Source organism: Pinus tabuliformis, chromosome 2_1, assembly GCF_031772625.1.
Source record: "Pinus tabuliformis cultivar Carrire ecotype Pingquan chromosome 2_1, CPIR1, whole genome shotgun sequence".
Lineage (NCBI taxonomy): Eukaryota > Viridiplantae > Streptophyta > Pinopsida > Pinales > Pinaceae > Pinus > Pinus tabuliformis.
The window spans coordinates 295,226,100-295,243,822 of record NC_142299.1 but is presented as its reverse complement, the minus strand read 5'-3'; the positions used below and the strand labels follow the sequence as shown (position 1 = coordinate 295,243,822).

General features: G+C 39.1%; 1 pseudogene; it reads left to right on the top strand.

The window, feature by feature from the left end:
- The window catches only part of LOC149199968 (uncharacterized), a 28,035-nt pseudogene extending 11,726 nt beyond the window's left edge, over positions 1 to 16,309 (top strand).
- The last annotated feature ends 1,414 nt before the right edge of the window (positions 16,310 to 17,723 follow it).

Here is a 17,723-nt window from a genome sequence, read left to right as displayed (position 1 = left end):
GAATTTGTTTATTTTGACAGCTATAGCATGGATTAACAAAAATCCCTACTGGAGTTTATCAAAATATTGTTGAATTTTCCACGATTTTCAGGGAAAAAGAGGAGTCTGGTCAGACTATAGCTGCAGGTTTAAGAATTTTAATATTCGTAATGTTAATAAAAACATTATTAAGAAATTTTAATTTTAAAATTTTAAAATATTAATTATATTTTTTCTGATAAACAAGATTAATAAGAACCTAAATTCATATAATAATAATATTAATACAAAATTTTCCATAATATTAATATAATTGTTTTCATAATTTTTGTATGCCCATCATTCATGAAAACATAATTCTATATTTTATACAACTTCACTCTCACATCATCTGAGATGCCAATCCTAGTTTTCTGCTTTCGATTTGGCCAGATAGAGCATATCTACAATCTTAGAATCATGTTGTTTTTCTATTTATACACTTACTTTTCTACATCCAGTCAGTTGCATCACTTTGTATGGTAATTTACAAATCTACCACCCTGTTGCTCAACAAATTAGAACCATGACATGAAGACTTGTTTCAAGGTTTCTGTCATACTTGAAATTTTCATTTGACAAAGGATCAAGTGTGACAGGCCATTCTCCTGGCTACAGAGAATGAGACCTGATAAACTATGTCCTGCAAAATGCAGAGAAGGGGAATGCAGAGTCTGTGCTGGGAGCTATTGAGAGTTTTACTCAACATAATTGGCTAGAAATTTTAGGGAAGGAGAAGGGTTCTCTTTTGGATGCTGAAGTGCAAAAATTTGAAAACAGAGTGGCCTTAGAGCTTGGAACTTATTGTGGGTATTGTGCCATTAGAATTGCTTCCAAGATGGCAGAGCCTGACAACAAGTTGATTTTTGTAGAAGTGAACTCACATAACTATGCAATTGCCAGATAAATGATAGAGCATGCAAGTAAAATATCCTACACTTGTAATATATGCCAATTATTTTGTTATCTCAAAGTACTAAAGCATAGTAGAAATATGGGTATTGTACTTTTCTTTGAAAAATTTCTCTCTTCCCCTGTTTGATCTCTGATGTTAACTAAGACCATGCTGGTGTCTGGGACATTATGAATTATTTTGTAAAAGAGTTTCATATAGAGAGAGAGAGACCACGCCTCTTTTTCCAGTTGCATGTTCTATTTTTGGCTCTACTTCACAAACAATATGTAGAGCGCATCATTCAATCCATATCTCTGTATCTGCTATGTCAGTATATTTCAAAGCTTATTACTGAATTACATCATCCACCATTGAAGACTATATATACTATGAACTAGTTCATGTTCAGTTAATCTTTTGTTTGCTGTTGCTAACTTGGTATCTCTCTATCTACCGGCTTACATGATTTTTCTGTAATTTTGGGGCCCAAGGCTATTGTTGGCCCTAAATTTGGCTTGACCTGTCCCTGAATTTCAGAGCTGAACACTGATTTTATTCCTCCATTGCCCTTAAAAATAGCTTTAATTTATGGGTAGACATGACCTATTTATAAATCCTTGGTTTTAGTGTTCAATTCTCCTTCCATTACTTTTACTACCACTCATTGTGGGTGGGCATGCCCAATATTCCCTTTTTTTTCGGTTTTTCCATTGCTCGAAGTAACTAGAAATGCCCTGGGAAGTTTCTGAAGGCTGAGACCAATCAAGTCCAAAAGGGCATTGTCTCATGTGCTCGTATCGATGTCAAACTCATCTTGAGTCATGGTCTCCCAAAAAATATTGTCCTGGAATGAAATAATTCTCACAAGAATACAACATTCAGATGCAGGGCTTGTCAAGAAACTAGCCATCAATTTATAGGATAATGTCTCAAGGCCAAGATTTTCTAGGGAAAAAAGGGGAAACAAATTAAACATAGAGGCTGGAATCTAACTCCTGGGTCAATTCGTAAAGAGGGAGATGTTCACCGACTAAGGTTCCAATGACCCCTTCTACAGCAAGGGATGAACATTAGACTTTGGTCTTCCAAGACGAACCTAACCTTACCAAATAGATAACCCTTGAGATGGTTGAAGAGGCTAAATGAGTAGGAGAACTCTGCTTTGGAAATGGGAATTTCCCTTAATTTTGAGGGAGATATTGATTGTGATATAGATGGATAGGTTGTTTCACAGGTGCCTCCACGAGGCCTACTCCCTTCATCTTAGTGGAAGGATGTTTGAAAGAAGAAGGGAAAGCAAGGTGAGCCACCTATCTCCATACCTACAAAAGTTTTTCAGTAGTCAGGTCGGTACTCATGGATAGGAAGATCGTCATCATATTTATTTTCTCTACTGCAATTGAAGGGATCATCCATTGTATATCGGATCCCTAGTCTAAGTTAATAGGGATCGCTTCCCCAAACATTAGTCTTCTTTTGTACATTTTGATATGATATAACTAGTATATTTCTATTTCTAATAAAGAAAAAATAGAAGAAAATCCTTTAGTCCACATTTTACAGACTGTAGAAATTTCTGTTTTCCCACCCCGGTTTTCAGTTTCTCCTTATTTCTCCCATATAGTTAAATGCCCTTTCCCATAACCATACATTTAACAAGCTCGAAAAAAATAAATTTGCTGAAAACACAAATTCTGGAAATTTTACAGAATGTTGGAAATTACAGAAATAAAAATCAGCAGTAACAAACAGCCATTAAAACGCATTTAAACACTGAGATTTTTGGTCAATGTGACCCTGGAAAAACCCCCTACAACTCTTGGGGAAAACCAGTTTGAGAGCTCTTCTTTATTTCTGGAAAATGCCTTTTACAGTGACAAAATTTTTAGCAAATTTTTTTTTTCTAGCAAGCAAACTTATCTATTTTTCAGCCTAACTGTTGGGTCCCTAGAATACTAGTGATTACCCCATTACTATTGTAGTTATACCCCTTATTTATATTGTTGTGCCCCCATTACCCCCATATTGTTATTAATGTGCCCATAGAATCCCTCTATTGTTATTTTTGTGGCTTTATATTATTATTTTTAGGTCGGCTGGATTATATTGTGACTCCTTAGACTCCTATATATAGAAAGGAGGTTTTGTCATTTGAATCATCCAAGAATTTTTCATTTATGTAATGTAAAGGAGGTTGCCCCCTCGAAGAGGCTGAATTCTAAGGCGTTGATCTATCTTTTCTATCTTTTCTTGAGCTGGTTTCATAACATTTGGTATCAGAGCTTTGGATTCTAGGGTTTCGCTGCTCCAAACAGGTCATCGTGGCATTTTCGCTATAACTTTTTTTCTGTGATGTTTCAGAAGTCACAAAAAAACCCATTTGAGAAGAAATCGTGCTGAACCTTGGGTCCGAATTTCAGAGCTTTTCGCGTGATATTTTTGGAGATATGATCTCAGGAAGTTGGTCTTTTTGCAGACTCCTGAATTACATTCAAAACAGGTGACCTGGGGAAAATCATCATAACTTTCTTTCTGAGCATTGGATTGAAATTTCGTAAGAAGGTAAAGAAAGAGGACGGACTTTAGTTTTCTTTTATATATTTTTCAGAGTCAAAGGTTGAAACAGTGACACGTGGCACTTCATACAAGTTCGCTCTACTGAACTAGTCTATAATCAGGTCACTGTGGGAGATTGTGCATAACTCTTTCTTGGAGAATCCAATTTGGTTCAGACTAGTGGCATTGGAAAGAGGACACAGAAGGCTACTACAGGTCACAATTTCAGAATTGGATGATTCAAAATTACAGAGATACATCAGATTCAATATCAGGCTTCTATAAAGTAAAAAAGGTGTGTAGTTTTTATTTTTTATTTTTGCATAAGCTTGGTTTGAAGGAATTCAAAGGGCCTAGTAAAGCATTATTATCGGTAACTGATGCCCCGAGGAAAGAAAATGCAAACACCTAGTAAGGAACCTAAAAGCTCTAGCATGACTCATGAAGAAGAGGAAGAAATGCTACATGATATATCAAAATTACAAGAACAAGTGCAACAAATGTCACGCTCACAAAAGCTAACAGATGCTAAGATAAATGGCGTGGAATCTAAGATAAAGGGCATGGAAGCTAAGATGGATGATTTGAAGATAGATTTGAAGAAAGACATGGCAAATTTGAAGACAGATTTGAAGACAGACATGGCAGATTTGAAGACATATTTGACAAATTTTCTACAAGAGATACTTACTAATGGTGAAAAGGTAGTAAAGGAAACTCATGATGAGAACAAAAGAAATGTTAATCATGATTCCATAGATTCTAATGTTGGATCGAAGACCCACCATATTCCAAAAATCGATATGAGGAAGTTTGATGGCAAGGATCCCACCACATGGATATTACAGATGGAGCAATTCTTCGATCTCAATAATGTGCAAAACACACAAAAGGTACGTATGGCAACTTTATATTTGGAACCAAATCAGTTTGTATGGTATCAATGGCTTTGCTCTCGTAAACAATTTATCACTTGGGCAATTTTTACGGAAGAATTGATAGCACATTATGAGGATACAAAAAGCAACACTTTTTTTAGCCAATTGATAAGTCTCAAACAAAAGGGTTCAATAATGGAGCACATTGAGGAGTTCCAAAAATTGAACATAAGGGTAAAAGATATTCCAGAGGAGCATAGGATTGATGTGTTCATAGGGTCTTTAAAGGATAATATCCAACATGATGTTCGCCTTTGGGAACCTGATTCATTAGAGAAGGCATTCAGGTTAGCAAGAAAAATGGAAAGCAAAATTATGGCAACTAGGAAGCATACCACTCACAACTATAAAGACGGAAGTGTTGTTGCCCCTAGTCTTCCACAACCTATAAGGTTGACACCACAACAATTGGAAGAAAAAAGAGCAAAAGGGCTTTGTTACAGTTGTGATAGCAAATACACTAAAGGTCATAAGTGTGCTGAGAAGAAATTATTCTACATAGATTGTGAAGAGGAAGAAGAAAAGGAGCAAGAAAGGTCAAAAGAAGAAGATATACTCCAGGAACAAAGCCTAGATGAAGAACAAATAAATCCGACCATATCTTGTAATGCATTGGCGGGAATTACCACTCCTCAAACCATCAAGATAGAAGGACAAATCAAGAAGAAAAAGGTAATAGTGTTGATTGATTCAGGAAGCACCCACAATTTTATTCATTGTAGGGTAGCAAAAGAATTGAATTGCTTCCTATATCCAGCACCAGAGTGTCAAGTGATGATTGCAAATGGAGGAACAATAAATTTCTGGAAAGTGCATAATATCAAGCTATCCATGGGAGAATATGTATTGACTAGCCCAATGCTTTCCATTCCAATGGGAGGTGCTGATGTTGTACTAGGAGTCCAATGGCTACAATCCTTGGGTACAATAGCTTTTAATTTTCAAGAACTTTTCATCAAATTTTCTGTGGAAGGAAAGGAAGTTGAATTAAGGGGTATTGCAGGGAAACCAGGAAAGATAATCAGCTCTAATGGTATGACAAAGCTTCTAAAAAAGGAGCAAAGAGGTGTAATTGCACAATTATGTTCGCTAGATGTTTCCACATTGGAATCATCTATTTCTCCAGATCTCCAAAAAGTCCTGGACAATCATTCCAAGGTATTTGAGACTCCCAAAGGTCTCCCACCTATGCGTGATCATGATCATGCTATTCATCTGATTCCAGGAAGTGTTCCTCCAAACATCAGGCCGTACAGATATCCCTATGTCCAAAAAAGTGAAATTGAACGTATGGTTGCAGAAATGCTAGAGGCTGGTATAATTCAACCGAGTCAAAGTTCTTTCTCTACTCCAGTAGTATTGGTGCACAAGAAGGATGGATCATGGCGCATGTGTCCAGATTATAGGGAGCTCAACAAGCTCACTATTAAAGATAAGTTCCCCATTCCTGTCATTGATGAATTACTGGATGAATTGCATGGATCAATTTACTTCACCAAGTTGGATCTTCGTTCAGGATATCATCAAATCAGAATGAAGATTGAAGACATTCCGAAAATGACATTTAGAACTCATGAGGGTCATTATGAATTTTTGGTCATGCCTTTTGGCCTTACCAATGCACCTTCAACATTTCAAGGTTTGATGAATTCAATTTTCAAACCATTCCTTAAAAATTTGTGTTAGTATTTTTTGATGATATACTAATCTACAGCAAGTCTTGGAAGGATCATGTTGAACATGTTGACAGGGTGCTACAACTATTGGAGGAGAAACAATTATATGCAAAAAGATCCAAATGTTTCTTTGGAGTCCAGGAGGTGGAATATTTGGGTCATATTGTATCTCATGAAGGAGTTAAGTTAGACCCTAGCAAAACTAAAGCCATTAAGGAATGGAAAATCCCCACATCCATAAAGCGGATTTCTTGGGTTGACAGGGTATTATCGCAAGTTTGTTAAGAATTATGGGAGAATAGCAGCACCTCTAACAACATTATTGAAGAAAGATGCATTTTCGTGGACTCCGCAAGCAACAAAGGCCTTTGAACATCTTAAAGAGGCAATGTGCCAAGCACCGGTCTTAGCTACACCGGACTTCACAAAAACCTTTATTGTGGAATGTGATGCTTCAGGAAATGGAATTGGTGCTGTTCTAATGCAAGATGAAAGACCCATTGCTTTTGAAAGTCGTCCAATCAAGGGAAAGTTTTTAAGCAAAGCTATTTATGAGAAGGAAATGTTGGCAATACTCCATGCACTTAAGAAATGGCGACCCTACCTAATGGGAAGACACTTCAAGGTAAAAACATCATGATAGCCTTAAATACTTTTTAGAACAAAGATTATCCTCTGAAGAGCAACAAAAGTGGGTCACAAAGATGTTGGGTTATGACTTTGAAATCATCTACAAAAAAGGGAAGCAAAATGTGGTGGCAGATGCACTCTCAAGAAAGGATGAGGATGTGGAAGCATTGTTGTGCGCTATTTCTATTATCCAACCAGATTGGATAAATGAAGCAAGGGAGGAATGGAAGAATGACGAAGAAGTGTGGGCACTTATTCGAAAGCTACAACAAGATTCCAGTACGTCTGATACATTTAGCTGGAAAAATGATTCGTTATGGTACAAAGATCGCTTATACCTCTGTAAGAATTCCCAGCTAAAACAAAAGATTCTTATGGAATTGCACACTTCTCCCTTAGGAGGGCACTCAGGATTTTTAAAAACTTACCACAGGGTTAAGAAGGAATTTTTTTGGGATGGCCTTAAATCAGATATTCAAAAGTTTGTGGCAGAATGTTTGGTTTGCCAACAAAATAAAGTTGAAACAATTAAGACACCGGGTCTATTACAACCTTTATCCATTCCAAGCCAACGTTGGGAGGAGGTTTCAATGGATTTTATCACAGGTTTACCCAAGTCTGAGGGAAAGAGTGTCATCATGGTGGTAGTTGACAGACTTACCAAGTATGCACACTTTTGTGCATTATCACATCCATTTAAAGCCAGTACAGTTTCTACTGCATTTATGGAAACAGTTCAAAAGCTACATGGAAACCCAAAGATTATTGTAAGTGACAGAGATCCCATTTTCACTGGAAATTTTTGGACACAATTATTTTCTTGTCTTGGTACTCAGTTAGCTCATAGCTCATCTTATCATCCTCAATCTGATGGGCAAACTGAGATAGTAAACAAATGTTTGGAAGGATATCTTCGTTGCTTTGTATCTGATAAACAGACACAATGGGTCAAATGGTTGCCTCTGGCTGAATGGTGGTATAACACTTCCTTTCATACAGCAACAAAAATGACCCCATTTATGGCACTTTATGGGTATCAACCACCATCCATCACATCATATTTAAGAGAAAATTCTAAGGTTCAGGCAGTGGAACATCACATCGAACATCAACAACAAGTCCTCCAACTCTTAAAGGATAACCTCGTGTTGGCACAGAATAGAATGAAACAACAGGCAGATCAACATCGCAGTGAAAGAAGTTTTGATGTAGGTGATTGGGTATTCCTATGGCTACAACCATATAAGCAAATGTCCCTCAAGCAAGCTAAGAAGGATAATAAATTATCACAAAGTATTATGGTCCGTACAAGGTGTTGCAAAAGATTGGTACTATGGCATACAAATTGGAGCTTCCTGCAGCTTCTCGATTGCACCCAGTTTTCCATGTTTCATGCTTAAAGAAGGTTATAGGCGACAAGCTCCCAGTTCAAACAATATTGCCAAAACTTGACGAGGAAGGAAAAATTATATTGGAACCGGAAGCAGTTATAGAAACAAGAACTCGACAGCTACGAAATCGATCAATTTCAGAGTACCTTATCAAGTGGAAGAACTTATCCGCTGAAGATTCCACATGGGAGGATGAGAATTTTATGCAGAAGTATCAGAACTACTCAAGCGTTGAGGACAACACTTTTTTGAAGGAGAGGGGCATGTTGGGTCCCTATAATACTAGTGATTACCCCATTACTATTGTAGTTATACCCCTTATTTATATTGTTGTGCCCCCATTACCCCCATATTGTTATTAATGTGCCCATAGAATCCCTCTATTGTTATTTTTGTGGCTTTATATTATTATTGTTAGGTCGGCTGGATTATATTGTGACTCCTTAGACTCCTATATATAGAAAGGAGGTTTTGTCATTTGAATCATCCAAGAATTGTTCATTTATGTAATGTAAAGGAGGTTGCCCCCTCGAAGAGGCTGAATTCTAAGGTGTTGATCTATCTTTTCTATCTTTTCTTGAGCTGGTTTCATAACACTAACAGACAATCTGGAAATCTGCCGTACGAACTGTACAGACCGTACAGATGTACGGACTGTATGGAAGTACTGACGTATGGACTGTACAGACGACTGTACGGACTGTGCGGACAGACCTCGGTTTCCATGCAGAAAATTGCCTCCTCGAAATTCGTGCCCAAAAAATCAGTTTCTCTCTGTTTGCTCAGCAAAAATCTGCCTTTTTATGCTTGTTCTTTCAGCTGTACAGATTTGCTGAAGTGCTGCCTTGGTATATGTGCCAAGCTGCTGCCTTCTTCTCCTTCCTGTCCAAAAATATCCCTTGCTCTCTTGCTCTCCTTCTCCCAATCTGCTCATGAAAGAATGAATGATCTTTTCCTCCTTTTCCTCCCTTAATCCAACCCTAAGTGACTTTTGGGTGATCCCTAAATCCAATGGTTGAAATAGATTTAGATCAATGGTTGAGATTAAATGCTCATTTAAATCTCACTTTCTATTTTTTAATTCACCCCACTTTAATAAAGACCCACTTAGTCACTTTTCCTTTCTAATTTTTCATTGACTTTATAAAAGTCACTTTAAAATTAGACTTAGTAACTTTATCACTTAAAGTCACTTTTAAATTAGATTTAACTTTATAAAAATTATAAAGTTACTTCAGGAGAAAAATTAAATTCTTTTGGACACTTTTCCCTAGGCCAAAGATCAAAGCCTTAAGGAACCACCTGTCCTCTGGTACCAAATTTCAACACTCCCTCTTACCGAGGAAGGTGTTCCTCACCACACCCATCTTGTCTCTGAAGTAGACATGCTTGCCCCGTGGTAAGGCTTTGGTAAGAATATCTGCAACCTACTCATCAGTGGAAATATATTCAAGCTTCACAGCTCCGTTTTGAACATAGTCTCTGATGAAATGATATCTGATCCCGATATGCTTTGACCTGCCATAAAATATTGGATTCTCCGTGAGTTTAATGCAACTCTGATTATCACAGTAAATCACTGAAGGTCTCAACGGCTGACAAAATAAGCCAAACAACATCTTTCGAAGCCAGATGGCCTCACAACTATCTAGACTGGCTTCCATATACTCTGCTTCCGCTGAACTCACTGCTACTGACTGCTGCTTCCGGCTGAACCATGACACTACTGCTGAACCCAACCCAAAACAGCACCCTAAAGTGCTCTTCCTATCAGAAGCACAACTTGCCCAATCAGAATCAGTGTATCCTACCAATCTCACTCCATCTCCATGCCTGTAGTCCAGACCATAATCCACTGTCCCCTGCAAGTACCAAAAAATGTGTTTTACAGCCACCCAGTGAACCTTCCTAGGCTCACACATAAACTGACTCATCGTGTTCACTGCAAAACATATATCTGGTCTAGTGTTGACCAAATACATCAAGGAACCAATCAGCTGCATGTACAATGTGGGATCCACCAACTCGGAATCCAAAGCATGAAGCTTCTTCCAGTTGGTGATCATTGGTGTCGACATGGGTCTACAATCCTCCATGTGGAATCTGCTAAGGATGTCCACAATATACTTCCCCTGCCCCAGGAAGAAATGCCCCTCCTCCTGCCACACCTCCAAACCCAAAAAGTAATGCATCAAGCCGATGTCCTTCATCGCAAACTCCGCTGCAAGATCTCTCTTGCAGTGCTCTATGAGTCTCTCTGCACCTGTAATGACCATGTCATCCACATACAACACCAGAATGAGAGGCTCCTGACCAATCACAATAAAGTAAAGCTTTCGATCTGCCTCACTCTTTGTGAAACCCATCCCCTGCAAATATGTATCTATCCTGGAGTACCAAGCTCTGGGAGCTTGCTTTACGCCATAAAGGGCCTTCTTCAGTCTGCACACATGGGACTCTTTCCCATGCACCTCAAAGCCCTATGGTTGCTCAATGTACACCTCCTCCTGTATGAAGCCATTGAGAAATGCGGTCTTCACATCCATTTGGTGGATCTTCCAACCCATCTCTGCTGCTATCGATAAAATGGAGCGGATCGAAGTATATCGAGCCACGGGAGCGAAGGTATCCTCATAATCAACTCCCTCTACCTGGGAGAACCCTCTAGCCACAAACCTCGCTTTGAATTTCTCAATGCTGTCATCTGCAGCATGCTTTACCTTGTAAAGCCATCTGGAAGTAACCACGGATTTGCCCTCAGGCCTCGGCACCACCTTCCAAACATCATTCTTCATGATAGAAGAATACTCCTCCTGCATGGCCTCTCTCCAGACCTGCTGGCTAGCTGCCTCCTCATAGCTAGAAGGCTCAGAGTCAAGGATGCTGGTAACCATCGCCATATAGCTACAAAACCTCTCAGGTGGTCTACTCTCTCTGACCGGCCTCTTTGGCTCAGCAACAGATGTGGCATCTCTCAAGGTTTCCTTAAGCCACTTGGGCTTCCTCTTCCCTAAGCGCACTTCTCCCACCGGAGAATGAAACTCCTCCTCATCATCATCATCAGGAGCCTGAACTCCTAACTGTCTGTCTGTTGTCCTCCTGCCTGCACCTGAACTTGTAGAAGCTAAGGTACCGTGTGAACTGTCCATCAGTGGACTCCCTAATGAACTGCTCTGCATGCTGCCCAGAGCACCACCCCTCTGGCTCGGTGAGCCACTCCTCACTAATGGACCTGACATCCTCATAGATGTACCTCCAGATCCTCCTGATCCCTGCCCAATGGATCCCTGTGACTGACTCAACTGTTGTTGAGGGTCTGGTTGATCCAGATACTCTAACTCCCGTGACCTCCTAAAGGCCCTGTCCTCCTGGAACTTCACATCCCGTCTGACAACAACACTCCTCTGTGCAGGAATGTAAATCAGAAAGGCCTTTGAGGTCTCACTGTAGCCCACAAAGATACCCTTCTCTGCGGTGGGCTCTAGTTTGGTCCTCTTCTCCTTGGGTATATAGGAGTATGTAATGCATCCAAAGATATGAAAATGACCAATATCAGGCTTCTTCCTAGAGAAAGCCTCCTCCGGAGTCATGTGCCCCAAGGCACGATGCAGACTCCTGTTCTGCAAGTAAACAGCTGTGTTGCAGGCCTCTGCCCACAAGAACAATGGCAACCCCTGATCATGTAACATGGCTTTGGCAGCCCTTATGATGGATCTGTTCTTCCTCTTTGCAACCCCATTCTGCTGGGGGTTGTAAGGAACAGTGAACTCCCTCCTAACGTCTGCCTCCGCACAATAGTCAACAAACTCTCCAAGGGTGTACTCTCCTCCATTGTCTGACCTCAGGGAATTGATCTTTCGACCTGTTTGTGTCTCCACAAGAGCTCTGAACTCCTGAAACCGCTTGAAGACCTCACTCTTGGTCTTCAAGAAATAAATCCAGGTCCTCCTAGAGTGATCATCAATGAATAAAACATAGTACTCATATCCACTCAAGGAAACATGAGACATCCGACTGCTCACATTGGAATGAATCAAATCAAGTATCCCAGTCGCTCTGCTGTCACTGCTGGGAAAATGGTATTTGGCAAACTTGCCCATTGCACAACCTCTGCAAGTATCAAAGTGATCAGTACTGAAATCTGGCACACCTGTAGTGATCTCTCGCAATGTCCTCAAGGCTCCATGATACATATGTCCCATCCTGCGATGCCAAATCTCACACAGCTCAGAATTACTAGCTCTGCTGCCGGTACTACTGCTCAATGCCAAAAGGGGGTGGAATGCAAACTTGTACACCTTTGCATGGCGTACACCTATCACTCTAGCTGAATCAGATGGAGTGCCCCTGGGATACATCAACACCTGTCCTCCCCTGAACAGTACCTCATATCCTCTGTCCTCCAAAGCTGAGATAGATATGAGGTTCTTCCTCATCCCTGGCACATAAAGAACATCTGACACTTTCAAGGGAGGTTTGGACTCCCTCTGAAATGTCAGTGTTCCCACCCCGACTGCCCTAACAACTCTGTCATCACTGAGTACTACCTCTATATCAGTGCCACTCTCTGAAAGCTCTAAGAAGTACTCACAGACTCCTGTCATGTGACGTGAAGCACCACTGTCCACATACCAGATACCTGAAGATGCTCCGCTAATCGAGGGAAAAGCATGCTCCCTCTAAACCTGTGTGGCAGGTGATCCTGCACTAGAGGACTCACACGTAGTGAACGAAAACTCCTGGTCAAAATGACCTGCAAAGTCCTCAATCTTTGCTGAAGCTGCCACGTCCTGGTTCTTCCCCTCCTTCTTCTTCTTCTCCGGACACACAACTACATAGTGTCCCATCTTTTGACAATTCCAACACTTCACCTTGGAATAGTCCTTCTGTGTGTTACCCTGTTTACCTTTACCTTTGCCTTTGCCCCCACCACTACTTGTGGAAGCCTGCTTCTTCCCTTTGCCTTTCTTGCCTCCTGCCACCAGTGCTACATCCTCATCCTGCTCAACTGGCTTGGCTACCCGAAGCTGACCTTTCCTGATCTCTGTCTGAATGCAATCATCCCAAAACCTCTCCCATGTGGGAAGGTATCACGTGCACAAACCCCATCAGCAAAGTTCAACCATGAACGGGGGAGGCCATTCACTGCAATCCGCACCAACTCAGTGGGTGGAATGGCCTCTCCAATTGCTGCCAACTCATCTCTCACATTAGTAATCTTTGTGAGATATCCAGCTGCACTATCATTACCCATCTTAATGTTTTTCAGTTTCTCCTTCAGAACCATTTTCCGGTTCTCATTGGTACTCTGGTAGAGATTGGAAAATGCTGTCCACATCTCATGGGCATTGCTCTTTCCTCTCACATGAGGAATGCAATGGTCTTTGATTCTATCTAGAATCAGCCTCTTACCCTTGTTGTTCTTTTTATTATAAGCTTTCAATTGAGTAGCATCAGTAGGCACAAAAACAAGGTTATGTGTGGTATGCACCATGATATCCCAGTCTTCTGCCTCCTCAAAGATACTCTGCATTCTATCATTCCAAACGCTGTAATTTATATGCCCATCTAGCCTATCCCCCACCCTCAATCCCAATGACATCCTGTTGTCCTAAAACTGAAAAATAACACTGCTGTAGTAAAGATAAAACTGTTGTTTATGAAAAAAATCAGCTTGCTGGAATTTTCTAAGTGAAAAATAAGCGGCTGTAATTTTTCCTTTTGTTGTCCCAAACTGCCCTTCAGCACTCAAGCTCTGATACCATGTAGAAATTTCTGTTTTCCCACCCCGGTTTTCAGTTTCTCCTTATTTCTCTCATATAGTTAAATGCCCTTTCCCATAACCATACATTTAACAAGCTCGAAAAAAATAAATTTGTTGAAAACACAAATTTTGGAAATTTTACAGAATGCTGGAAATTGCAGAAATAAAAATCAGCAGTAACAAACAACCATTAAAAGACATTTAAACACTGATATTTTTGGTCAATGTGACCCTGGAAAAACCCCCTACAACTCTTGGGGAAAACTAGTTTGAGAGCTCTTCTTTATTTCTGGAAAATGCCTTTTACAGTGAGAAAATTTTCAGCAAAACAAATTTTTCCAGAAAGCAAACTTATCTGCTTTTCAGCCTAACAGACAATCTGGAAATTTGCCGTACAAACTGTACGGACCGTACGAATCTACGGATTGTACGGATGTACAGACCGTACGGACGACCGTACGGACTGTATGGACAGACCTCAGTTTCCGTGCAGAAAATTGCCTCCTCAAAATTCGTGTCCAAAAATAAGTTTTTCTCTGTTTACTCAGCAAAAATCTGCCTTTTTCTTCTTGTTCTTTCAGCTGTACGGATTTGCTAAAGTGCTGCCTTGGTATGTGTGCCAAGCTGCTGCCTTCTTCTCCTTCCTTTCCAGAAATTTCCCTTGCTCTCTTGCTCTCCTTCTCCCAATCTGCTCATGAAAGAATGAATGATCTTTTTCTGCTTTTCCTCCCTTAATCCAACCCTAAGTGACTTTTGGGTGATCCCTAAATCCAATGGCTGAAATAGATTTAGATCAATGGCTGAGATTAAATGCTCATTTAAATCTCACTTTCTATTTTTTAATTCACCCCACTTTAATAAATACCCACTTAGTCATTTATTTCCAAAGTTACTTTTCCTTTCTAATTTTTCATTGACTTTATAAAAGTCACTTTAAAATTAGACTTAGTAACTTTATCACTTAAAGTCACTTTTAAATTAGATTTAACTTTATAGAAATTATAAAGTTTCTTTAGGAGAAAAATTAAATTCTTTTGGACACTTTTCCCTAGGCCAAAGATCAAAGCCTTAAGGAACCACCTGTCTTCCAAGACAAACCTAACCTTACCAAATAGATAACCCTTGAGATGGTTGAAGAGGCTAAATGAGTAGGAGAACTCTACTTTGGAAATGGGAATTTCCCTTAATTTTGAGGGAGATATTGATTGTGATATAGATGGATAGGTTGTTTCAAAGGTGCCTCCACGAGGCCTACTCCCTTCATCTTAGTGGAAGGATGTTTGAAAGAAGAAGGGAAAGCAAGGTGAGCCACCTATCTCCATGCCTACAAAAGGTTTTCAGTAGTCAGGTCGGTACTCATGGATTGGAAGATCGTCATCATATTTATTTTCTCTGCTGCAGTTGAAGGGATCATCCATTGTATATCAGATCCCCAGTCTGAGTCAATAGGGATCACTTCCCCAAACATTATTCTTCTGTTGTACATTTTGATATGATATAACCAGTATATTTTTATTTCTAATAAAGAAAAAACAGAAGAAAATCCTTTAGTCCACATTTTGACAGACATGCATTATTCTATCCTTCATCTAGCTCTCCAAGGCTTCTTCCAGATGTAACTAGTATATTTTTTTCCTATTGCAAGCAGATCTTAGATCAAAATGGCAGTTACATTATTTTTCCCAATGAACTTCCTCAGTTAGATGTATATTGAACCACTGTTATTTTTTTCCACTTGCTTTGGCTTTCCTAAGCATTTCTATGCGTTTTTGTTTTTTAAATGAAATTTCTTCCATTGAAATGCACTTGTACTCATACTTTCATGAGAATGAGAATGAATACAAAAATTCATCCAAACTACATTCCAATGCATATTCTCATTATTTAGAGTGCCTCTAATGTTGAACCTACAAATATTTTGTTTCTATCATGGGCTTATGACTTAATGCTAGTACTGGGCACGTTTGAAATTTGATAGCTAATAAATTCTTGTATTAATTTGTCATCAAATATTTTTACAACACTTGTGATTTTGATCATATTTTAAATGTTTTGTTGAATCATAGTCTTATGCTAGAGCCTAGAAATGACTGTTTCTCCATGAATTGAATTCTAATAGAATATTATGCTGATTTGTCCTATCAGGACTATCCTCAAAGGTGACAGTGTTGAAAGGAACGTTGAGTGAGGTGTTGAATGAATTAGACGACTTCCTGACTGAAATGATAGACTCATCATTAGATTCCATATTCATGGATCACTTCAAGCATTGTTTTTTTTCATATTTTCTATTACTCAAGGAGAGATGCATGCTTGGCAAAGGAACATGCGTTGTTGCAGACATCATAGGATTTCCAGAGGCCCAAAATTACTTGAATTATTTGAAAGAACATCTTGAGGAATTGGAGGTTGAAGCATACAAATCTGATGTTGCTTGTTGATCTGAGTTGACTCAACTCCCGGATATGCCAAGATATTTTACTTCTGTGATGTTGTTAAAATTGCATTTAAAAGAGCATAAAGGAACATATATGCATGTTGTGAAGAAGAAGGAACATGACAAGAATCAGCAATGTAAAACATAAGACATTGATAACGGAGTTCGTCTAGGAGGGACTATGTCTCCGGGCCCCGATGTGAAGATGGTGTAGGCCGCTGCATTAAGTTCTCAAAAGAGTGATGATGTACATGAATTGTTTTCTCTACCATGTTAGGAATATTCCCTCATGCAGGAGTGGCTCTACAAGATGTTCTATTGCAAGAACTCTCATTCACAAAAGGACTCCTATCAACATGACATAATTTCACGTATGATAATAATGCGCATCCCACCAACATGGCATCAAAGGGATCTCAGTTCAAACATACATGGAAACACATGAGTATCCCGTCAACATGGTGACAAAGGGATCTCAATCAAAAGATGAAAATAAGTATATCTCACATCAAGAACAAAACAAGATCCCACATTAAACATCAAACAAGTATCTATACAGCACAATGCATCTCAAGCAAAGAGACAAAGAAGTACATGATCACACTACATCACTACAACAAAACAGGCAATTTGCGCCAGATTTAGCACTAGATTCTAGTGCATTTTTTTCTCAATTGGGATGAGCAACCTGGCGCTAAATCTGGCTCTATTGTACAATTTTTAAAGCGTCCTTTTTTGCACCAAATTTTGCATCTTTTTTACGCCAAATTTTCCATCATTTTCTGCATCATATTTTGCACCAAGATTTTCATTTGGTTTTACAACAGGTTTTGCTTCTAGTTTTGTGCCTTTTTTTGCATCTATTTTTGCATCATTTTTTGCTTCCTCTTTTGTGGAATTCTTTGCTTCTATTTTTGTGTCATAATTTGCATCGATTTTTACACCATCTTTGACATCTTATTTAGCGCCTTTTTTTACATCCAATTTGTGCCAATTTTTGCACCTGGTTTTATGCCATCTTTTGCTTCTAATTTTGTACTTATTTTTACATCTATTTTTGTGCCAATTTTTCTGCCTTTTTTTACACCATCTTTTCCATCCAATTTCGCACCATATGTTGAATCTGATTTAGTGCCAAATTTTGCATGCATTTTTGCACCATTTTTTGCATCCACTTTTGCATTTTATTTATCTCCCTTTTTTGCATCTTATTTTGCACCATATTTTGCATTTAATTTTGCATCATTTGTTGCATCCAATTTAGCATCATTTTTAACACCATTTCTTGCATCCAATTTTTCATCCTTTTGAGCATCTAAATTTGCATCCTATGTTGAACCATATATTGCATCCACCTTTGCATCCCATTTTTTGTCTGTTGTTACATTCACTTTTGAGCCATTTTTTCGTCTACTTTT